The sequence below is a fragment of the Chiloscyllium punctatum genome, chromosome 23 (assembly GCF_047496795.1).
Source record: "Chiloscyllium punctatum isolate Juve2018m chromosome 23, sChiPun1.3, whole genome shotgun sequence".
NCBI lineage: Eukaryota > Metazoa > Chordata > Chondrichthyes > Orectolobiformes > Hemiscylliidae > Chiloscyllium > Chiloscyllium punctatum.
In genome coordinates this window covers 55,121,593-55,147,438 of record NC_092761.1, presented here as the reverse complement: position 1 = coordinate 55,147,438, position 25,846 = coordinate 55,121,593, and positions in this window count along the sequence as shown.

The window sequence follows — 25,846 nt, the reverse complement described above, 5'->3', positions numbered from 1 at the left end:
AGTGGTCAGCTCTCAAGCTGGGCTGAGCAGGTTTAGTTCAGTCTTGAGCTGGTTGGAAGTTCAACAGGGAGCTGTGTGGAAACTCCCTCTCTCTTTGCTGCCCTTCAACTTCAACCTGTAAGCATGTGTTCCATTTATACTGGTTTTTAAAGGGAGTTTGGTGATTGGGACTGTTGTGTATATTTAGAATAGCATAATTAAGTCTAGTTGGATAGGCTGAGTCCTGTAGGGGTTCTTTATTCTGTTCTTTGTGTTTCACTGTGTAATTTTGTGGATAACGTTTTGTCTGTTTTAAAATCAAGTAGTCAACCTAGCTAACTTAATCCAGGTAGTTTTCATTGTGCACTTACCGAAACAAATCACAAGGTTGTGGTCTGAACTGCCTGCTTAAGCATGTTTTGCAGGGTCTGGCTTAGTCCATAACATTATCGCACAGACTGTTTACACAGACTTTCCAGTCAACATCCCCACAGGCCACTTTTAGACCTTCGCCTCCTCTCCTTCCTATCATGCCAAACTGAGTTCCCTTGCTCTGCAAGTGGAATGCAGGGAGCTTGCTCAGTTTGTGATGCCCATTGGCCCTGAAGGTTTGTTTGGGAGGGGGATAATTTGTGTCCAGATAGTTCAGCCATATTTAGTGTCTTCTTACGAGAGGCAAATGGGCCATCCACAACTTGAGCATCCAATGCTCAGAAGTGGGGGCAAGTAGTGTGGACGTAAAGGGCTTGGCCCTCTGAGTGGAGACTGTGGAGGGGTCTATGTGTGGCTCCTCCTCCAGCTGTCTCCTTGGGAGCAAGATTAGATTCAATGCTTGCCCTCGGCCCTGAGGACCAATGCATAAAGGGATGGAGTGCATATGGTCTGTACAAGACGACAGTGACAGTACTGCCAGCGCAATACTGAACTGTCTACATCTCTGCAACTTCTCTGCTATGAGGGCCAGCATTTCCTATACACTGGCCTCTGCTGCTGCTGCTGCTCCCTTTGCATCTGGACATTGTCCTTCATTGATGAGACCATGGGCTCCTCTCCTGATGGGGGCGCTGCTGTTATCAGTCAGACCTCAAAGCGTGAAGCTGTGTGTGTGTGTGTGTGGGGCTCACTGTGTGATCTTATAGAGTTCACTGAAATGGCCTCATCCGTGCTGCTCGGGTCCAGGGTGCAGTGTCCCTCCAGTCCCACAATAATCCACAAAGGTCAACAAACACTCCTTTATGTGACCTGGGTTTACCTGCCTGAAGGAGGAAGCCCAGCTTCTGATGTTTTTACATAAACTATGTTCACTTGCCTAATAAAAATTCTAGCTGAAGAAGGGCTCATGCCCGAAACGTTGATTCTCCTGCTCCTTGGATGCTGCCTGACCTGCTGCGCTTTTCTAGCAACACATTTTCAGCTCTGATCTCCAGCATCTGCAGTCTTCACTTTCTCTTAATAAACATTCTAGTCAATGTCTTCTGCACCTTTTCTAAGATCATTTCTAAAGAATTGAATGTAATACGCCAGCTGGAGCCCAACCACTTCTTCACTACAATTTTAAAAAATGTCCTTGCTTTCACAAAGAAAACAAAGAATTGCAGATGCTGGAAATCAGAAAGGCTGCTCACAATGCAATCTGCTCAACACTCCACAGAGGAAATGCAGATTAGACAATCGCTTCACAAAATACCCACGTTCTGTCACAAAAATGACCCTGACCTGCCATTTTAACACATCATCCTGTACCTTGGTCTCCGTTTCTGTTTCAGGATTGCTGCAGTGTTCCAGCAAAGCCCCATGCAAGCTGGAAGAACTGCATCTCATGTACCGCACACCAGGTCTCTCTGTTCTACAACACTACACAAGGCCCTACCTTTAACTGTAGAAGCTCTACCCTTGTTTGTTGTGCCAAAATGGAATATCTTGCATTTATCCAGATTGAACTCCATCTGCCATGACTCATCTGATCAAAATTCCTTTGCAATCTTAGAAAGCCTTCTTCACTGTTTACAATGCCACCAATTTTGGTGTCATCTGCAAACTTACAAACTATGCCTTCTATATTCTCATCCAAATCATTTTTATAAGTGACAAACAAAAGATGCTTGCAGAACACTGTTGGTCAAAGGCCTCGAATCCAAAAAGCAACTCTTCACCATCACTCTCTGTCTCCTGCCATTAGGCCAATTTTGACTTAATGTGCCAGGGTACAGGTGCTTTAGGTGGGACAGAGGTGGTAGAAGGAGGGGAGGGGGAGTTGCACTTTTGGTTAAGCTGAGTATCACAGCAGTAAGCAGAGATGGAATAACTGAAGGATCCTCCAGTGAGACTTTGTTGGTAGAGCTAAGACATAAGAAGGGGTTGGTGACATTATTGGGGTTGTACTATAGGGCCCCAAATGGTCAATGAGAATTAGAGGAACAAATATGCAGGGAGAGTAGAGAGACTTGCTGGAGCAACAAGGTTGTCATAGTAGGGGATTTTAATTTTCCTGGGGACTGCCAGAGCTTTAAGGGATTAAATGGGGTGGAATTTGTTAAGTCCATTCAGGAAAGTTCCCTCGAGCAGTACATAGACGGTCTTACTTGGGAAGGGACAAAACACAACCTACTCTTGGGAAATAGGGCAGGTGACTGAGGTGACAGTGGAGGTGCATTTTGGGACCAATGATCATAGTTCTAGTAATTTTAAAATAGTTATGGAGAGAGACAGAATTGGTCCACTGGTTCAAATTCTAAATTGGGGCAAGGTGAATTTTGATGGGATTAGAAAGGAACTTGCAGGGATTGATTGGAGGAGTTTGTTTACAGGCAAAGAGACCTCTGGCAAGTGGAAGGCCTTTAAAGTGTGACAGCTCTGTGGTTAGTAATGCTGCCTCACAGTGCCAGGGTCCCAGGTTCAATTCCAGCCTCAGGCGACTATCTGTGTTGAGTTTGTACATTAACCCCATGTCTGCGCTGATTTCTTCCAGGTGCTCCAGTTTCCTCCCACAGTCCAAAGATGTGCAGGTTAGGTGAATTGGCCACGCTAAATTGCCCATAGTGTTCAGTGATGTGTAGGTTAAGTGCATTAGTCAGGAGTAATGTAGAGTAATAGAGATGGGGAATCGGTCTGGGCGGGGTATTCTGTGGAGGTCGGTGTGAACTTGTTGGGCTGAAGGGCCTGTTTCCACATTGTAGGGATTTGATGCATCTATGATTCACAGTCTATACATTCCTGTGAGGGTGATGGACAAGGTTGGGAGGAGTAGATGACAAGAGATATTGAGGCTTTGACCAGAAAAGAGGAGGTGGCATGGCTCAGATACAAGCAACTGGGGTCAAAGGAATTAGATTAGATTAGATTACTTACAGTGTGGAAACAGGCCCTTCGGCCCAACAAGTCCACACCGCCCCGCCGAAGCGCAACCCACCCATACCCCTACATCTACATTTACCCCTTACCTAACACTATGGGCAATTTAGTATGGCCAATTCACCTGGCCTGCACATCTTTGGACTGTGGGAGGAAACCGGAGCACCCGGAGGAAACCCATGCAGACACGGGGAGAACGTGCAAACTCCACATAGTCAGTCGCCTGAGGCGGGAATTGAACCCGGGTCTCAGGCGCTGTGAGGCAGCAGTGCTAACCACTGTGCCACCGTGCCGCCCACAAGAGGTATCCAAGAAATACAGGAGTTTACTGAAGGAGGAAATCAAGAGGGTGAAAATGGGGCACAAGATAGCCTTGACTGAGAAGATTAGGGTGAATCCAAAGAGGTATTTTAAGTAAATTAAAAGAAAAAGAATAACTAGGGAGAGAATAGGGCCCCTAAAGGACCAAAGTGAACACGTATGTGTAAAACCGCAGGAGATGGACGAGGTTCTTAATGAATATTTCTCCTCTGTGTTTACCATGGAGAAAGACAAAAAGACTTGGGAACTTGGGGAAGTAAGTGGTCACATCTTAGGGACTGTCCATATCACAGTAGAGGAGGTGTTGGATGTATAAGAATGTGTGAAGGTGGATAAATCTCCTGGTCCTGACCAGATATACCCAAGAACACTGAGAGGCTAGAGAAGAAATTGTGGGGGCCCTGCCTGATATTTTTGCATCATCGTGAGCTATGGGTGAGGTCCCAGAAGACTGGAGGGGAGCGAATGTTATTTCTTTATTCACGAAGAGCTGCAAAGAAAAACCTGGGACCTATAGACCAGTAACCTTAACATCTGTGATTGATAAGTTATTTGAGAAGTTTCTGAGACAAAAGGATTTGATTAGGAGTAGTCAGTATGGCTTTGTGCTTGGCAGTAGAAGTAGTCTATATGGATTTCAATAAGGTCTTTGATAAGGTTCCACATGGTAGGCTGCTCTTGAAGGTTAGATCACATGATTGAGGTGGGTAACATTAACATTTGAAAGGCATTTGGACAAATGCATGGATAGGAAAGGATTAGAAGGATACAGGCAAAGTGCAGGAAAATGAGATTAATGTGGATGGACATTTTGATTGCCATGGACCAGTTGCTTTAATCTTTTCCCGATAAGCACATGGATGGTTTTGGGATAGTGTAGGGAGACAAGCTGAGAATAGTTCACAGGTTGGCGCAACATCGAGGGCTGAAGGGCTGGTTCTGCACTGTATTGTTCTATGTTCTATGTTCTAATATGTGGATGCTTTTACTAGAGAAGGAGCAAAGTTAGATCTTCTTTTGGCTAATAACGCAGGGCAGGTGACTGAAGTAAAACTGGGGAACACTTTAGGTTGAGTGATCATAATTTTATTTGTTTCAAAATGGTTCTGGAAAGGGATACGCCTTCCATAAAAGTTAAAGTTCCAAATTGGAGTAAGGCAAATTTTAATGATATGAGACAAGAACTTTCAAAAGTTGGTTGGATTCGACTGTTCACAGGTAAAAGTCGAAAAGTGTGGTGCTGGGAAAGCATAGCCGGCCAGGCAGCATCTGAGGAGCAGGAGAATCGATGTTTCGAGCATAAAGCCCTTCATCAGGAATGAGGCTCAAAATGTTGATTGTGCTGCTCCTCGGATGCTGCCTGACCTGCTGTGCATTTCCAGCAACACACTTTTCAACTCTGATCTCCAACACTTGCAGTCCTCACTTTCTCCCTGTTCACAGGTAAAAGGATGTCAGACAAGTGGGAGGCATTCAAGAATGTGATGGTTTAAGAGATCAGAGACATTTTGTTCCTGATAGAGTGAAGGGTAAAGTTGGTAAGATTAAAGAACAATGGAAGAATAAAAATATTGTTGTTCTAGTCAAGAATTTTTTAAAAATCTTATTTTAGGTATTGACAACTTGGTTCATTTGAATCTCTTAATCATAAAGAGTGTAGGGACATTCTTAAGAGACAAACCAGCAAGGCAAAAAGAGGATATGAGATAGCATTAGCAGATAAGGTTAAAGATAATCCAATGAGATTCCATAAATACATTAAGAGCAAGAGGGTAGCTAGAGAGAAGGTAAAGCCTCTTAAAGATCAAGGAGGTTGTCTTTGTGTTGAAGCCCAAGAGATGGGAGAGATATGAAATGATTACCTTGCGTCAGTTTTTGCTATGGAGAAATAAATGGAGTCGAGAGAATGCAGAGAAATAAACTTTATAATTTTAAAAACAGTGACAGAAGATAAAGTTCAGGAAGTCTTAACGAATATAAAGGCAGATAGATCTCTGGGATCTGATCGAATGTTCACCACAACTTTATGGGAAGTAAGACAGCATATTACAAGTCCCCTTGCAGAAATATTTGCATCATCTATAACCTAGCCTCTTAAGTTTACTCTCTACTGCTTTAATCTTTCCCCGAAAAATGTCATTTCTATCAATGTGTACAATAATTGCTGGCTTAGTGAGTGTTGAGAAGATTTATAGCTCAAGTTGAGGTTCTGGATGTAGGTTTTCTTGCTGAGCTGGAAGGTTTATTTTCAGGAGTTTTATCACCATATTAGGTGTTACCTACTATGGCGACGAAAAGTCTGAAAATGAATCTTCCAGCTCAGCAAGCAAACCTATATCCAATTATTGACTTATCAATCTCACCTTTAACATTTAGAAACATCCTTAATGCTGGCACCGGGAAAGCAACAAACCATCCCAAATTTACACTCACTGCCAGAGAATCTCCTTTCTATGCCCCTGACAGGAGGGACCCCAATAACAACCATTCTATTAAATCTTGTCAAACACTGCCAAACATAAGAATCATTCCAAGTGTCCAATAACTGACTGCCCCTTCCATCTTCCTCAGAGAGACTATCCCTTTTACAGTTCAAAAAACCAAATATCTATTTGATTGAGGATTAGCCACTGGAGACATTTGAACTACCTTATTACCATGTATCTGACTGCTCCTACAGTGTAATAACTTTTCTAAATCTAACAGTCATCTCACTTTGTACCTTATACATATCCTTAATAATACTGAGCCTAAAAGAAAGGATTTTTCAATAGCACCTTATATATAAAACAACTACCTTTCATTACCTACAGAAAATAATATTAAAATAAAAAAAAATAAAAATATATATATCAAACGTATAAAACTTAAATGAAATCAAGCCCTTAGCTGATTAACTGAATAAGCAACAACACATGGCTGAATATAACAGCTTTAGATATAACAGCTTTATTCCTCTTGAATAAATTCCTCGAAGAAAAATAAAATTTTCTCCAGAGCCAACTACCACAACGTATTTTTAAAAATATGTTTTTTCAAAAAAAAACCTTTTCAATGTTTAAAAAACCTTTGAAACACTGATAGACATTTTTAACTTCTGAATTTAAAATAAATTAAACCTCAGCCATTCACTGTAAAGTTCGCTTATAAAAAGTCCATTTTTAAAAAATTCATGAGTTTTTGGGGAATTTTTTGCTTATCAATATCAAGTTTAACAATTTTAGGGCCTGGGCACCTTCTACATGTCCTCACTTCAGCTCCCACACACCAAGTCTTATCATCACATGGGCTGATATTAAAAATAACCCAATGTCAGTCACTAACGGCCCCCATGGGCAGCTATTCATTCCCCCCAGGCTGACTTTTTGTCCAATTCTTTTGCCTGTCCAACTGATATTCTTTCTCTCTGGGCTCCATGTCCACCTATTGCTTGTTCCTCCTCCCTTCCTCCCTCATGAGACAGATCAGTAGACATGCTGAGAGAATGGTACTTCTGCCTATCCTTCATTGCACTGAAGAGTTTTTGTTGAGGCTTCAATCCAGTTTGTTTGGTTTGATTTAGTATAACTAAATGACCACTTCAGAATCAACCATGCTGGAGTCACAGCCAGGTTTATCGGCAGACAAATGCCAGCAACCTGAGCAGCTGTTGGGGGTGTCAGGTGGCTTGGCTTCCTCCTGTCCGTCTGTCCCCTCCCACTCCGCCAAGAACATGCAAGTCTTGGGCATCCTCCACCATCAAATCCAAGCCACCCGACGACTGGAGGAAGAACGCCTCATCTTCTGCCTTGGGACCCTCCAACCACATGGCATTAACATAAACTTCACTAGTTTCCAAATCTCCCCCCATCCCATCCCATCCCAGATCCAACCCTCCAACTCAGCACCAACCTCTTGAACTATCCTACCCATCCATCTTCCTTCCCACCTATCCACTCCATCCTCCAAACTATCACTATCACTCTCCACCTTCATGTACCTAGCTACCTTCCCCCACTCCCACACCACCTTCTTGTTTATCCCTCACCGCAAAAACACACCTACCCCCAACCCCACACTCCTGATGAAGAGCTTGTGCCTGAAATGTTGATTCTCCTGCTCCTCGGATGCTGCCTGACCTGCTGTGTGTTTCCAGCGCTACACTTTTCAACTCTGATCTCCAGCATCTGCAGTCCTCAATTTCTCTTTTTCCTTAGGGTGGGGGAGTTCAAAACTAGGGGGTATATTTTCAAGGGACAGGAGAAAGATTTAAAAAGAACATAAGGGGCTACTTTTTTTTTTAAAACACAGACTGGTTCATTTGTGGAATAAAGTGCTGGGGAAGTGATGGATGCTGGTACAGTTACAATGATTAAAAGAACATTTTGGTAAGTTCATCAATAGGTATGGTTTGGTGGGATATGGGCCAAATGCAGGCAGAAAGAACCAGTTTAAGTTGGGATTATGATTGGCATGGACTTGTTTGACTGACGAGTCTGTTTCCATGCTGAATGACTCTATAAGTCAACTTGTACACATCCAATAGGCTTATTGCTATGGACTGATTCCTCCACATGTGGCTGCTTCAGGACTGGAAATGTCCTCAAAAAAAGCAACAAATGTTGAACTATCTTTATCTTTCCCACTAGAGGTGAGGACAGAATACTAATAAAACACTTTTACTGACAAGTTACACATCAGAAATTCACTGGATAGCTGTCAGATGATTAACTAATGTTTTCCTTGATAACCCAGTGGTATGGAAGATAGGTGAATGTAGGTGCCTTGACTAAGTCCTGTTTAAATTGGGAAAATCCGCACTCTCTCTATTATATTGCATTGCATCGTGTGATATGCATTGGTCAGGTGTAGTTTTCCTTTGCTCAGTCATACCCTTCTCCTCAGCTCATTTTCTCACACAACAAGATCATCTACAAGCTCACATTTGTTTTTCTGTCAGCACTGAAGATATTAAGCCGACTGGTGGTCAGAGGACTGATCTCGGGCTCTCTGCTGGCTGCTACTGCCTGTCAGGATTATTCCCATTACCAATTACCATCTGTTTTCCATTATTCAATCATTTCTCCACCCAGTTTATAACTTCCTCCTGAGTCCCACAAGGTTTGGGGATAGCTCCCGGTATGTTATGAAGGGCCTTCTGAAAGGCTGTCTGAAGGTCAAACCCTGACATATCAGCCAATCACACATTGTCTAGTAAATTGGTTGCATCCTCCAAATATTGCAATCAGTTTATTAGATTGAATTTGTTTGAACTACAATGTCACCACAGGGTGGAGTAGCTTGAGGTCAAACTATCTCTTAGGTAACGTTGCATATTGCACATTGTTGGGACGAGTTTTAAAATTCAATATGTGTAGTCATATTATGTTCTTAATCCATATTAGCTCACTTTCCAACTCAAAGGTGCAGTTGAACCACCTGGGTTTCTTGCATGTAATTGCAAGCTCTGTGCTACACTCTAAAGCTGTTATATTCAGCCATGTGTTGTTGCTGGTACCAGTGCTGTGGAAATGGGAAACTACAAAACTGTTTCTGTGTACTGCCAGCCTCTCACTCCAACATCACTTTTGCTTCCTAATTCTAAACATTCAGTCCATATCCAAGCATCCATTTTACCAATACCCTGAGGTGAAAGCAAATTCTGAAAAACCACTCCTTAAAACATATTCAAAAACTCATCCAGGAAAATGGCAAACCTGAACTTTTCACCCATCCCTTTGCACCTGTTTTGAGGGTGCCTTTACTTGCCCAAATGCTCTCCCACAATGTAATCCCAGTGAATGCAGCATTGTTAGTGGAAAGCAGCATACTGTCATTGGGAGAGATGACCGATGCCTTGGATAATGCCTTTAAGGAACTCTGGACCCTGAGGGCTTGACTTCCAGTTGCACTAACTCAGTATGGGCAGCAGCAGTCTGGGCTGATAGTGTAAACATATGGTAGCTGCTGCACAATCTAGGAAGTAAAGCATTATCTACTTTGGCAAGCAGAAAAGGAAAGCAGAATATTCTTTAAGTGGAGAGAGACTGCAAAATGCTGCAGAAAAGAGGGATCTGGGTGTTCTTGTACATGAATCACACAGAGTCTGCATGCAGTTACACTGATAGATTTGGAAGAAAAATGGGATGTTGGACTTTCCAGAGTGTAGCAGTGTGGAAGTCTTGCTACAACTGTACCTGTGTACCTGAATGTTATCTGGGGTTTGTTAGCTCAGTTGGCTGGATGGCTGCTATTTGACATAGAATGATATCAGCAATGTATGTTCAATTACTGCACCAGCTATCATTACTATGAAAGAATCTCCTTCTCAATGTCTTCTCTCACCCAAGGTGTGGTAACCCTCAAGTTAAGCACTATTAGTCCTCTCTCTGAATCAGAGAGTAGTCCTCCGGGATTATGACAACCTTGTCTTTGCACAGATAGGGAGGGATATATATTCATTGGATCTAGCTCATAGACAGGTCTTTGGCTGATTCATGAGTTTGAAGAGGTTGCCTTATAAGATACGATTGAGCAGGCTGGGCCTATACCCTTTGGTGATTGGAAGAATGGGAAGTGATCTTATTGAGACATATAATATTTGACTGAATAGATTTTGAGAGGACGTGTGACTTGGAGAGGAACTTAGATGATGGTGTTCCCAAACCCTCTGTCCTTGTCAATGGTGGAGGTCAGGAGCTTGGAAATGACTAATGAAAGAGGTTTGCTGTAGTACATCTTGTAGATGGTTCACAATACTACCACTTGTGCTTCAGAACTTGAGGGAATTAATGTTAAAGCTGATGGATCACATACTAATCAAATCAGCTGCTTTGTGCTAAATTGTGTCAAGCTTCTTGAGTGTTGATGTAGTACTCATATGGAAAAAAGTACTCATATGAGCAACTGTAGAGTAGTCCTTTTCACACCTGCCTAATTCCTTGTAGATGGTGGATAGGTTTTGAGAAGTTAGGAGATGAGTTAATCAGCACAGAATTCCATGCCTCAAACCTGTCCTTAACTATTATGGCTGGTCTGGGTTAGCTTCTAGTGAATGATAACATCCAGAATGTTGGTGGTGGGCAATTCTATATAGAAGAATACAAATACATTTTCATGGCAAGAGAAGATAGTTCAATTTAGTTTTACAGGAGATGGTAATTGCGTTATACTTGGGGTATGAATGTCAGACAGCAGTTATCAGCCAACTTCGAATGTTGTTCAGACCTTGTTGCATGTGGATGTTGAATGGTTAAGTATCTAAGGAGTTGTTGAGCTGTAATTATTAGGACAAATGTCATTGATGAAGCAGCTGAAGATAGTTGGGCCTTGGACCCTGAACGACTCCTGCTGTTCTGGAGCTGAAATGACTGATCTCCAATAACCATAACCTTCTTCCTTTGTATGAGGTATGACTCTAACCAATGGAGACTTTGTCCCCGATTCTCATTGACTCCAGTTTTGCAAGAGCTTCTTGATGCCACACTCAGTCAAATGTGGCCTTGATTTCAAGGGCTATCACTCTCACCTCACAGCTGCAATTCAGCTCTTTAGTGCATGTTTGAATCAAAGTTTGTGATGAGTCAGATGCTCAATGGCCCTGGCATTACCCAAGTGGTTGTCAGTGATAAGGTTATAGAGTCATAGAGTCACACAGCATGGAACAGACCCTTCAATCCAACTTGTCCATGCCAACCAAGTTTTTCAAACTAAATTTGGCCCATATCCCTCAAACTTTTTCCTATTCATGTACCTATCCAAATATATTTTAAATGTTACAACTGTACCTGCATCTAGCACTTTCTCTGACAGTTCATTCCTTACACGAGCCACCCTCTGTGTGAAAAAGTTGCCCCTTAAAGATTTTAAATCTTTCTCCTCTCACCTTAAAAATGTGGCCCCAAGTTTTGAACTCCCCCACCCTAGGAAAACACCCTTGCTAATTGCTTTATCTTTGCCCCTCACAATTTTATAAACCTCTCTACGTTCACCCCTCAACCTCCTCGATGCCATTTAAAAATGTCCAAGGCCATCCAGCCTTTCCCTATAACTCAAAACTTCCAGTTCCAATACCATCCTTTTGTAAATCTTTACTGAATCCTCTCCAATTTAATAGTATCATTCCCATGGCAGGATGAGCAGAACTGTACACAGCATTGCAAAAGCGGCCTTACCAATGTCCCGTACAACCTGAATATGATGTCCCAACTTTTCTACTCAATGGTCTGAGCAATGAAGACAAGTATGCTAAATGCCTTCTTTACCACCCTGTCTACCTTTAATGCAACTTTTAAAGAAGCTATGTACCTCAACCCCTCAGTCTCTCTGTTTGACAACTCAATCTATGGCCCTACCATTAATTTTATAGGTCCTTTCTTTATTTGTTTTACCAAAATGCAATACCTCATATCGTTATCCACATTAATTAAACTCTATTTGCCACTCCTCACTAATTTTGGTGTTGTCTGCAAAGCTATTAATTATGCGTCTAAAATTTTTTAAAAAATTTTTATATTAATGACAAATAACAGTGGACCCAATACCGATTCCTGCTGGTCACAGTCCTCCAGTCCGAAAAGCAACCCTCCACCACGACCCTGTCTCTTGTCCTCAAGCCAGTTTTGTATCCAACTAACAAGCTCTCCCTGAATCCCATGACATCACTTTACTAATCCACCATGTGGAAACTTGTCAAAGGCTTTCCTAAAATCCGTATTGACAAGATCTACCGCTCTGCCGTCACGAGCCTGTCCATTTTGAAAAGGCCTACCAGTGGGTGGCAACTCTCAGAGGTCGATTTCACAGGATTTGTAGATGCCATGTCTCATTAACTTTAACCATTCAGGAGATCTCTAGCCTCAGGGTGGCTCATGACTATGCACTCAATTTGGATCACCTACCAACCGTTGATTACAAATGCACTTTCCTCTTTCAAGGTTGGAGTAGTAGACCAGAAGCGGGCACCAAATAAACCAGGATTACAGGTCACTACAAATACTCATGTAGTCTGGTCCATTTGCCAAATGAGGATTCTTGGTAGTCTAAGAATGAGGATAGGAAAAAAAAGGTGGCTGCAATAGCTACTCTGATTTTTGATGTATTTTCAGTGTTGGAGCAGATTTCCTCAAATTTTAGGAACAGTAATTACTGCTTTATAAGTTGTTATGGAATTTTGAAAATACATCAAATCGAAACAATGGCACTTTAAAAAGGAGGAAGAGAGACAAAGCCTGTGACTAAGTGGGAAGTGAATCAAATGGAGAACTAAACCTGCACAGCTCACCGACCCAGAGGGAACCTGAACAGATGACTGTCTCTGCTGTTTGGTTCCAAGTATCTCTGGACATGGCAATTTGTGAAAGTAAAATAAACAAACAGTGAAATTCACAGTTGACTTTGGAGTAACCGATGTGGGGGAGTTCACAGCAGGGGAGCAGCTAAGTGGCTTGCCCTTTAAAATTTAACCTTACTTTTTTTGTAAGTCTACAACAGTGAGTAAGGTGGGGTCTTGTTTGATTATATGTTGCAATTGAGATCTGTCTCTTGATTAAACTTTAAAAATATATAACATAGGTACAAAGTTAACCTGGACCAATGTTTTTAGAGGAGTAAGATTGCATTATTTTCTGGGTCAGTCGATTGTTAAGGTGAAAAGATGGCCTTGAGTAGAGTGATATGCTCTACCAGTTGGATGTGGGAGATTAGGGAGAGTTTCCGTGTTACTAATGATTATGTCTGCAGGAAGTGTTTATGGTTATGAATTCTATCAGATTGCATGAATCAGTTAGAGTGGCAGATAGAGAAAATAAGGAATTTACAGGGGCTGGGGGTGTGATGGATGACAGTTACAGGAAGGGAAATAAACTGCAGATACAGTAAGGTAGATGGGTCACCTCGACAAAAGGTAGGAGAGAGAGGCAGGTAGTGCAGGAGTCTCCTGTGGCTATCCCCATCTCAAACAGGTACGCTGTTTTTGAAAGTCTAGGAGGTGATGGATTCTCCGGGGAATGTAGCATTGACAGGCAGGTTTCTGGTACCAAGACTGTCTCTAATGTAATGAGGGGTAAGTCAAGTTCCAAACGATTGATTGTGATAGGGGTCTTCGCTCATTGGAGGACAGACAGATGTTTCTGCGGCTGACAGTGGGATATCGAAATGATGTGTTGCCTCCCTGGTGCCAGAATCAAGGATATCTTGGGGAGGGTACAGAATATTCTCAAAAAGGAGAGGGATTAGGAGAAGGCTGTTGTAAACAATGGAACTAATGACATTAGAGGAGAAAAGGATGAGTATCTGAGGAGAGAAGATAGGAAGTTAGGCAGAAATTTGAAAAGGAATTCCTCAAGGGTAGAAATATCTGGATTTCTCCCAGTGCCATGAGCTAATATGGGTAGGAATAGAAGGATAGAGCATACAAATGTGTGGCTGAGGAACTGGTAGGGGGGAGAAAGATTTACATTTTTGGATTGTTGGAATCTCTTCTGGAGTAGAAGTGACCTGCATAGAGGAATGGGTTGCACCTGAATTGGAAGTGGACTAATATCCTGGCAGGGAGATTTGCTAGAGCTGCTCGGGATGATTTAAAATAGTAAGATGGGACAGTGGGACTCAGGGAGATAGTGAGGAAAGAGATCAAACTGAGACTGGTACAGTTGGAAAAAGGAGCAAGTAAAATAGTCAGGGCAGGCAGGAGCAAAGTAGAGAATGAGGTAGAACTGATAAATTAAATTGCAATTATTTCAAAGTAAAAGGTGTAACAAGTAAGGCAGAGGAACTCAGTGCATGGTTATGAACATGCGACTGGGATATCATAGCGATTACAGAGACCTGGCTCAGGGATGGACAGGATGGCATCTCAATGTTCCAAGGTATAGATGCTATAGGAAAGATAGAAAGTGGGGGCAATAGAGAAGGGAAAGTGGCATTTTTGATTAGGGATAACATTACAGCTATACTTTGGGAGGATATTCCTGGGAATATATCTAGGAAAGTTGGTGGAACTGAAAAATAAGAAAGGAATGATCACCTTATTTGGATTTTAATTTAAATCCTCCTAGTAGTCAGCACGAAATTGAGAAACAAATTTGTAAGGCAATCTCAGCTATCTGTAAGAATAATAGGGTGGCTATGGTAGGGTACTTTAACTTTCCAAACATAGACTGGGACTGCAATAGTGTTAAGCGTTTAGATGGAGAGGGATTTGTTAAGTGTGTACAAGAAATATTTCCGATTCAGTATGTGGAGGTACCTATCAGAGAATCTCCAAAACTTGACCTACTCTTGGGAAATCACGTAGGGGAGGTGACTGAGGTGTCAGTGGGGGAACACTTTGGGGCCAGTTACCACAGTTCTATTAGTTTTAAAATAGTGATGGAAAAGGATAGACCAGATCTAAAAGTTGAAATTCTAAATTGGAGGAAGACCAATTTTAATTGTATTAGACAAGAACTTTGAAAAATTGATTGGTGGCAGATGTTTGCAGGTAAAGGTATGGCTGGAAAATGGGATGCCTTCAAAAATGAGATATCGAGAGTCCAGAGACAGCAAGTTCCTGGTAGGGTGAAGGGCAAGGCTGGTGGGTGTAGTGAATGCTGGATGCCAAGAGATGTTGAAACTTTGGTCAAGATTAAGAAAGAAGAATACATCAAGTATAGCCAGCAGAGATCGAGTAAATCATTCAAAAGAGTATAAAGACAATAGCAGTGTACTTAAGAGGGAAATCAGGAGGGCAGGATGAGGACATGAAATAGCTTTGGCAAATAGGGTTAAGGAGAATCCAAAGGGATTTTATAAATTAAATTAAGGACAAAAGAGTAACTAGAGAAAAAATAAGGCCGCTTAAAGATCGGCAAGGCCAGCCAGCGTGTGGAAGTGCAGGAGAAGGGAGAGATATGAAATGAATATTTTGTAAAAGTGTTTACTGTGGAGAAAGATATAACGGATAGAGAAAATGGGAAAGTAAATAGTGACATCTTGAAAAAAGTACATATTACAGAGGAGGAGGTGCTGGATATCTTAAAGTTGGATGAATCCTCGGGACCTGATCAGGTGTACCCTGGAACTCTGTGATTGCTAGGCCCCTTGCTGAGATATCTATTATTTGTAGCCACAGGTGAGGTTCTAGAAGATTGGAGGTTGGCCAATGTGCTGCCATTATTTAAGAAAGGTGGTAAGAAAACGCCAGGGAACCAAAGACCATTGAGCTAGACATCAGCTATGGGAAAGTTGGTGGAGGGAATCCTGTTTTTGGAAAGGCAAGGACTGATTAGGAATGGTCAATATGGCTTTGTGCATGGGAAATCAGGTCTCACTAACTTGACTGAGTTTTGAAAAAGTAGTGAAGAGGATTGCTGAGGGCAGAGCAGTGGATGTGATCTATATGGACTTCAGTAAGGCATTTGAAAAGTTTCCTCATGGTATACTGGTTAGAAAGGTTAGCTCACATGGAATACAGGGAGAACTAGCCATTTGGATAGAGAACTAGCTCGAAGGTATAAGATAGTGATGGTGAAGGATTGCTTTTCAGACTGAGGGCCTGTGACCAGCGGTGTGCCACAAGGATTGGTGCTGGGTCCACTACTTTTCATCATTTATATAATTGATTTAGATGTGAGCATAAGAGGTATAGTTAGAAAGTTTGCAGATGACACCAAACTTGGCAGTATAATAGACAGCAAAGAAGGTTACTTCAGAGTACAGTGGGACCTGAATCAGATGAGCCAATGGGCTGAGGAGTGGCAGATGGAATTTAATTGAGATAGATGTGAGGTGCTGCATTTTGCAAAAGCAAATCTTAGCAGGACTTACATACTTCATGAGAAGGACCTGGGGAGCATTGCTGAACAAAGAGACCTTGGAGTGCAGGTTTATAGTTCCTTGAAAGTGGAGTCACAGGTAGAAGGATAGTGAACACAGTGTTTGGTATGCTTGCCTTTATTGGTCAGTGTATTGAGTATAAGAGTTGGGAGGTCATGTTGCTGCTGTACGGACATTGGTTAAGCCACTATTGGAATATTGTGTGTAATTCTACCCTCCCTGCTATAGGAAAGATGTTGTGAAACTTGAAAGGGTTCAGAAACAATTTACAAGAATGTTGCCGGGGTTGGAGGGGCTGAGATATAGGGAAAGTGTGAATAAGCTGGAGTTATTTTCCCTGGAGCATCAGAGACTATGGAGATTTATAAAAATCAAGAGGATTATGGGTAGGCGTATACTTATAGATAGGGTGGATAGACAAGGACTTTTCCCTGGAGTGGGGGAGTCCAAAACTAGAGGATGTAGGTTTAAGGTGAGAGGGGAAAGATTTAAAAAGGATCTATAGAGCAACTTTTTCATGCAGAGGGGGGTGTATAGATTGAGCTGCCAGAGGAAGAGGTGGAGGCTGGTGCAATTACAACATTTAACAGGCAACTGGACGGGTATATGAATAGTAAGGGTTTAGAGGGATATGAGCCAAGTGCTGGCAGATGGGACTAGATTTATTTTGGCTCTCTGGTTGGCATGGACAAGTTGAACCAAAGAATCCGTTTCCATGCTGTACCTCGATATGATACTCTGGTGATCCTCACATCTTGTACTTACCCTTGGGAGCACTTGGCAATTTATGAGTGAATCTTTACAGGCTGGCCTCTGTTGTAATTTCGTGGATTCTGCAGGTATTTTACACAAGATCTCACAATACGACATTTTGAACACTCAGTTTCAGATTGTAACTTTCTTTATCTCTGCCAGCCCTGTCCAATTCTCTCTTTCTCTGACTCTCTCTCTTCCCTGCAGATGTGGACAACTTGACTCTCACTCTGCTTTTGACATGCCCCTCAAGCTATTTCTCTTGATCTCCCTCTTTTTCATAGAATCCCTGCAATGTGGAAACAGGCCATTTGGCCCAACAAGTCCACACTGACCCTATTACTCCTCATGTACCCCTGACTTACGCACATAACCTACACATCCCTGGATGTTATGGGTAATTTAACATGGCCAATTCACCTAACCTGCACATCTTTGGACTGTAGGAGGAAACCGGAGCACCCGGAGGAAATCCATGTAGACACGGGAATAATGTGCAAACTCCCCACAGACTGTATCCCGAGGCTGGAATTGAACCTGGCTCCCGGGGGCAGTGAGGCAGCAATGCTAACTGCTGAGCCACAGTGCCTCCTGCATAGGCAGCAGTGTGTTCACCGGCCACATCTCCCCACAGTCTGCCCAGAAAAAGGCTCAAGTTTCTTAAAACTGAAGTTTGCGGCATCAATTGGAGACCTTCAAGACAGCTTACCAGTAAGAGAATTAATTTTTAAAGTGCTGTTCCTCTTGTAAAGTGGGAACAAACTATCAAACTATCTATGCACAGCAAGATCCAACAGTCAGTGGTTTGAATCCAGACACTCCCTTTCTCTCTGTGTCTACATCTGTCTTTAGTCACTCTCTCTCTCTCTGATTGAACATTGATCAAAGTACACTCTGGAATGTCTTTGTCCTTCTGTCTCTCTCTCTCCCTCTCACATGCACACACACCGTTCCTGCCCCAATGTAAAATCTCAAATACTGATGACTCTAACCTCTCTCTGTCTCTCCTGTTCACTGCCCCTGAACACAAAAGTCCCAGAATTGATGTTCTAAAACTTGACAAACGCAACTCTCCCTGTCTCTTTCACTCTTTCTCACTTTCTTCCTTCCCCCTTTTCCTATCTTTTGCTGAGCAGCTACTGTTTAATAGCAGTGTTGATGGTGCTTTCTATCACTTTAATGATGATCAAGAGTAGATTGGTAGGGTAGTAATTAACCATATCAGAGTTTTTTCTACTTTTAGTGAACAGGAAATACCTGGGCAATTTTCCACATTTACTTGTAGTTGAGAGTTGGGGAGATATATTGGAACAGCTTGGCTAGGTGTACTGCTAATTCTTGAAAATGAATGTTCGGTACTATTGCAGATATTTTATAGAAATCAGTGAATTCAGTTATTTTAGCGCCCCATCAGATGAGTGAGAATCACTGGCTGTAACATCAAGACAGTGAGTGGGCATTGTGAAGGCCTAGCAAGACTGGAATAATTAGGAATTGGGGGAATCCCTCACTGGTTGCCAGATACAGGGCACAAAAGAAAATGGCTGTTGGTGGTTGTCAGCAATCTCAGCAGCAGCCCATTCTTTTGAATTCCACTACCATATCCCCCACTATCGAAATCTGACCAGAATCTCAACTGGATCAGCCACATAAATACTTTGGCTATGAGATCAATGTTGAGGCTAGGAATTTTGCAGTCAATGATTCACCTCCTGACTCTCCAAAACCTGTCCACCATCCACAAGGCATAAATTAGGAATCTGATAGATTATTCTTCACTTAGCTGGATGGGTGCAGCTCCAACAACAGCCAAGAAGCTTGTCACTGTACAGAGCAAAGTAGCTACTTAATTGCCACTACATCTGCCACCTTCAGAGTTCACTTCCTTCACCACTGAAACACAGTTCAACAGTGTGCAATCTTCAAGGTCCACTGTAGGAACCTACCAAGATTCCTTTGACAGCAACTTACTAACCCATAAGCTTTACCAACTGGAAAGGCATGGGACCACCATTATCATGTTGTCAACTGAGCCATGTACCATCTTGACTTGGAACTATACCTCCATTCTTCAGAGTTGCTGAGCCAAAATCCTTGATCTGTGTGGAGTTTTCACATTCTCCCCACGTCTGCATGGATTTCCTCTGGGTGCTCTGCTTTCCTCCCACAGTCCAAAAATATGCAGGCTAGATGGATTAGCCATGGGAAATGCAGGGTTACCTGGATAGCATTGGGGAGTGGGTCTGTGTGGGGTGTTCATCAAAGGGCCAGTGTGGACTTGATGGGCCAAATGGCCTGATTCCACACTGTAGGGGTTCTATGATAATTCTATACTTTCACTCACACTATGTGGTCTCTCCACTTCAATGACTGTAACAATACAAGAAAGCAATTCATCACCATCTATTCCATGCAGTTAGAGATGGACAATAACAGCTGCCCCAGGTAAAAACAATGACTGCAGATGCTGAAAACCAGATTCTGGATTAGTGGTGCTGGAAGAGCACAGCAGTTCAGGCAGCATCCGAGGAGCAGTAAAATCGACGTTTCGGGCAAAAGCCCTTAATCAGGAATACAGGCAGAGTGCCTGAAGTTTGGAGAGATAAATGAGAGGAGGGTGAGGGTGGGGAGAAAGTAGTATAGAGTACAATAGGTGAGTGGGGGTGGGGATGAAGGTCAGGGAGGAGGGTGGGGGAAGGTAGCAAAGAGTACAATGGGTGGATGGGGGTGGGATCACACAGAATGAATGCAATCAGCTGAAGACTGATACCTGTGATGCTGGGGACCTTAGGAGGAGGTTGAGATTGTTTGACCCCCTCAATACTAACTGGCTAATACTGGTTTCAAATTCTTCAGTCCTGTCTTATGCCCTGATGTTCTGGGTTCTCTCATCATTCAAGATCAGAATGTTTTTGGAGCATTCCCCTCCAGTGACTTTTTTATTGTCCACCACCATTCGTAACTGGATGTGACACAATTGCAGAGCTTAAATCAGATCCATTAGTTGTGGAATTGCTTAGCTCTGCCTGTTGCGTTCTGCTTCCATTGTGCAGTATACAAGTATATATAATATACAGAATGCTGTTTGGTAACTTCAACTGGTTGACACCTCATTTTTAGGGATGTCTGGAGCTGCGCCTACCATACCCTCCTGCATTCTTCATTGAACCATGGTTGGTACCCCGGTAGAGTGGAGAAATATGCTGGGTCCTGATATTACAGAGTGTGGTAGATAAAAATCTGGTTCCCAACAGCTTTGTAGATGTCAAGTTATGAGCTGTTCAGTGTCCATCTACATTAGCATGGTGATTATGCACACAACACGATGAAGGCTATTCTCAGTGTGCAGATGGGACTGCGTCCCCAGAAGGACAATGTGATAATCATTCGTTCAAACACAATCATGGACAGACACATCCATGACAGGTAGATTTATCAGGTGAGGTTAGGAAGAATATTATTTCATGTTGGCTCCCTTATCACTTGCCACAAGCTCAGTCTGACAGACTCAAGTAGCCTGGTCAGTGGTGTGGGCACTGAGACACTCTTGGAAATGGAGTTCCCTACCCAGAACACATTCTGTGTACACCATGTATCACCTTTAGACATCAGCAACTTGGAAACAGGCAACCACACAATAGATATTCGCCTAGCATCAATACCCATCTCCATGGCAACACACACGCAGAAATCAATCTCAATCATTGCACTTAATCAAAGCTGAGACCTGCTCAGAAAGCTATTGATTGGTTCTCAGGCGTCATGTGCTGCTCTAGGTTTTTGGATTAGTCAGCAGTACACTCTAGAGTCTATTCTGAGCAATGCAACATCTCATAACATATGAAAATGCTCCACAGGCAAGGGACTATTTTTGAATTGTAGCATCTATGGTAATCTTGTTATGTGGAGTGTTTTACCAGCCTAAAACTCTGTAGACGTGTCTAGTAAAAGTATTTCCTACAGACGATCAGTGCTTTGTTCTCTTCTGTTCCTTCTTGGAAAAAATCAGCCAGCAGAACCATTCCAATGTCATAGTAACCCTCGAGTATTTGAGCTTTTCCAAGGCCAGTGCTGATCTCTTTACTACTGAGGCTGAGTTTTGCATTGTAATTGCATGGCACTTGTTAATGGAACAGGGGCAGGATATCCAGGCAAAACATCACAGAGAAGTGACAGTACCACTCAGTCAGCCTGGCTTTGACAGTCACACCGACAGATAATGAAACAATATCACATAAAGTCTTCAGTGTTGGTTTCCCTCCCTCTGGGCCAGAGGCCTGGGTTCAAGTCCCATCCACTCCAAGGATGTATTATAACACAGTTGAACAGGTTAGTTCAACTAGGAAGTTCTCACGTAGGAAGTTTAATTCCACTTTATTAGTATCATAGGGCAAATTAGTTTCTCATTGGCCCAGATATGAAATCTCAGACTGAGCCACATTGCTCAGACATCTCTCTGTCACCTTGCAATCCGAAAAAAACAGTTCCTGTTTCTGCAATTGTGATCTGATGAAGGTAGAAAAGAAGGACAATGGGTTCATCTGTAGTCATGGTGAACGAGAGGAGCAACAGTCAACCTCCATTGAAATGTCATCATTGGGAAACAGATAGAGGAACAAAGGATCAGGAAATAGGGTAAATGCTTGAATTAAGAGAGTAAAAAATGAGACAGATAAGGAAAGTTTTTTTAAAAATTTGCATTATTAAGTCTTAAGCAACATGATTCTCAGGTTAAGTTACCAGCTGTCGTCTCACTCTCTCTCTAGTGAGAGAACAAGCCCATGGTCTGACAGGACTAAAGTGACTTGACCTTCACTGCCTGCAGAATCGACAGATTCAGTTGTTCCCTTTCTGTGCTGAAGTTATTGACTGGTATTTCAAGACATTAAAAGATGCTTAGGCTGTTAAGTATTAGCCTTACCTTTCTGTGATTTGGTTAATTCATATTTAGTTCACTGTTGTGATGATGGATCATTAGAAATAGTAACTTGACTGAGTATAAATATATATCCTGGACTTCAACCCCACAAGAGGAAGATTCTTAAGGGTGAATCTGAAATCATCTCTCCAGTCTTCAAACAAAAATAAATCAGCAAATCATAACTGATCCAAAAGACACCCTTGAGTGCCAACAGCTTGTGTACAAAGTGACTTTGACTGCAGACCTATATTTGGGGCTTCTTTTTCTGCATTTAATTGTTACTTGCAAAATTTTATTATAACATTCCAGAGTGTTTTTATTTTTTATTTGCCAGACTCAGAGGTTGTGTGCTTCATTTTAAAAGAAAGGTATTTATTTAATTATTTGTTAATAATTCTTACATCTTTGTTTAAGAGTTGTTTGCCATGATTGGATTTTTTATTTGTTACTAAAAGAACCTGGTTCATTTGTTTTTGATGCTGTACTATACACAAACTGATGTATTCGATATGAACATACATTTATGGCAAAATCACTCCCTTTTTAAACTACAGGAAAAATGGCACACAAAAAGGAATCAATTGAACCATCTCAATTCAGTCATAACTTGACAGAATCACAGAATCGTTACAGTTCAGGGGAGGCAAATGGGACTGCACCTATTACTTAGTGATACCAGCGACGTTCACAGAAGATACATTTTTGCGAAGTTAACAGAGGAAGAACACAAACCCTGCTCTGCAATTGGCAGTACATCACAATGATAGAATAACTTTCCCTCAGCGTAAATTGCTAGACAATTTACAGACTTGCAACTCCCTGAGCATTAATCCTGCTGTTACTTTGGCACCAATCAGCTAAGCAATCTCTGGAATACTGGAATCAAGTGATGAATGGTTAGAGATGCTGTTCAGAATATGGGTAAGGGAAGACAGCATCCCCCAAACGATCGTCTTCACGTACATATCGTGAAGGGCGGCACAGTGGCTCAGTGGTTAGTACAACTGCCTCACAGCACCAGGGATCTGGGTTCGATTCCAGTCCTGAGCAACTGTGTGGAGTTTGCAAAATCTCCCTGTGTCTGCTTGGATTTCCTTTGGGTGCTCCGGATTCCTCCTACAGTCCAAAGATGTGTAGGTTAGGCGGAATGACCATGCTAAATTGCCCATAGTGTCCAGGGAAGTGCAGGTTAGATGGATCAGCTGTGGGAAATGCAGGTTTACAGGGATGAGGTTAGGTCTGGTTGGGATGCTCTTGGATAGTTGGTGTGGACTCGATGACTAAATTGCCTGTTTCCACACCATATGGATTCTAAGTAACACCTTGCAACATAATTCAACAAGATAAACTTGAAACCCTGATAACAATAAGTGCTAAGTCAGCATTGAAGACAATACAGTATCATTCAGTTCATTCTCAAAGGTGGGATAAGGACTAAAATTTCTGCACTGGAATGGATAGAGGTGTGCGTTCAATAAGAATCTGCAGAAATGTAGGAAAAGGATAAGGAAATAGAGTTTGATTCAGCGGGTCCCATTAAATGTGAGAAATTGTGAGAAGTTCACAGCTTAGAAAGAGACCATTTGAACCTTTCCATCTGTTATGGACCATAGAACATAGAACATAGAACATAGAACATAGAACATAGAACGATACAGCACAGAACAGGCCCTTCGGCCCACGCTGTTGTGCCGAACATTTGTCCTAGCTTAAGCACCCATCCATGTACTTATCCAATTGCCGCTTAAAGGTCACCAATGATTCTGACTCTGCCACTCCCACAGGCAGCGCATTCCATGCCCCCACCACTCTCTGGGTAAAGAACCTACCCCTGACATCCCCCATACCTTCCACCCTTCACCTTAAATTTATGTCCCCTTGTAACACTCTGTTGTACCCGGGGAAAAAGTTTCTGACTGTCTACTCTATCTAATCCTCTGATCATCTTATAAACCTCTATCAAGTCACCCCTCATCCTTCGCCGTTCCAATGAGAAAAGGCCTCGCACTCTTAACCTATTCTCCATTCCAGGCAACATCCTGGATTTACCAGGGTAAATCTTCTCTGCACCCTCTCCAAAGCTTCTACATCTTTCCTAAAGTGAGGCGACCAGAACTGCACACAGTACTTCAAATGTGGCCTAACCAATGTCCTGTACAGCTGCAACATCACTTCACGACTCTTGAATTCAATCTGTCTGCTCATGAATGCTAATACACCATAGGCCTTCCTACAAGCTTTACCCACCTGAGTGGCAACTTTCAAAGATCTATGAACATAGAACCCAAGATCCCTTTGCTCCTCCACCTTACTAAGAACCCTACCATTAACCCTGTATTCTGTATTCTTATTTGTCCTTCCAAAATGGACAATCTCACACTTGACAGGGTTGAACTCCATCTGCCACTCCTCAGCCCAGCTCTGCATCATATCTAAGTCTCTTTGCAGCCGACAACAGCCCTCCTCACTGTCCACAACTCCACCTATCTTCGTATCATCTGCAAATTTACTGACCCACCCTTCGACTCCCTCTTCCAAGTCATTAATAAAAATTACAAACAATGACCAGACCAGGCACCCTTGCTCTTCAAAATATGTAAAGAGGGTAGCCCCGACCCTAACAGTTTCTTATTTTAAAGGTAATTGTGAGGTGCTGTGCTTCAGATGCAATTCGATTGGTCAAGCCACTCAGCGTGAAACAGAATACAATTTATTCAAACACTATAGTTAAAATACAACAAAAGAAAGAGGAATTTGGAATAACTAACTCTTTTGGAAAATTTAACAGAATATTAGATTATTTTGCTTCTAAGCAGTAACTGTTCCAATATATTTACATCCCATTAACACATCTTTGTCAAAACACAAATTCAGGGACAGGTTATTTCATATGCAACTCCTGAAATAAGCAGAGAAACCCCAGTTTATGGGCATAATTGAGAGAGGGAAAGGATAGCTTTTGTTTCTTCATGACCCCAACTGGTTCTGTGGGTCCAGTCAGAACCAGAAAGCTGGTTCTGTAGGTGAGAACTTGACCACACCCATTCAGGCTGCTTCTATTGTTTCAGCTTTTACAAAAAAAACACCCAAGATATCATAAGTTGGTCATCTTCTCATAGACTGCTCGATATCTCTACCCCAATCTCTCTGCAAAAGAAACAAGGACAAAAATGCCTCTTAAAGGATCATCACACATCTACTCTACATCTTTGTTGGAATGATCAAGAAACAATTCCACTGCCTTGTTCTATCAAATGGATATCTACTTTCCTCTTCATGGGATTGTGACTCAAGTGGCAATTGGTAAATATGTTACTTAATGAAGATGGTGGGATTAATCTGGTATTTGTACTGTTTATAGAGAATACCTGAATGGTATGAATATTTGATCACTCTGTTTGCAACTTGGAGGAAGCAAAAGGGTAAATAATAGTCTTCTTGACACAAAAAAAACTATTGATTGAATTCTCCAGTGACAAACCTGCCTCCTGATTCCCTGAGCCTGTCTACAAGCATAGATATACATGCAAGTAAAGTCTAATGCTTGTTATCAAATACATGCGCACATGCTCAAGTACAAAACACACACAGATGTGCTCATGCATGCGCGCACACACACACACACACACACACACACACAGCCATTTACATGCACACAGATCCACACACATACATAGACACAGACACATACATATACCATTGGATGCACCTCATATTAATTTTAAT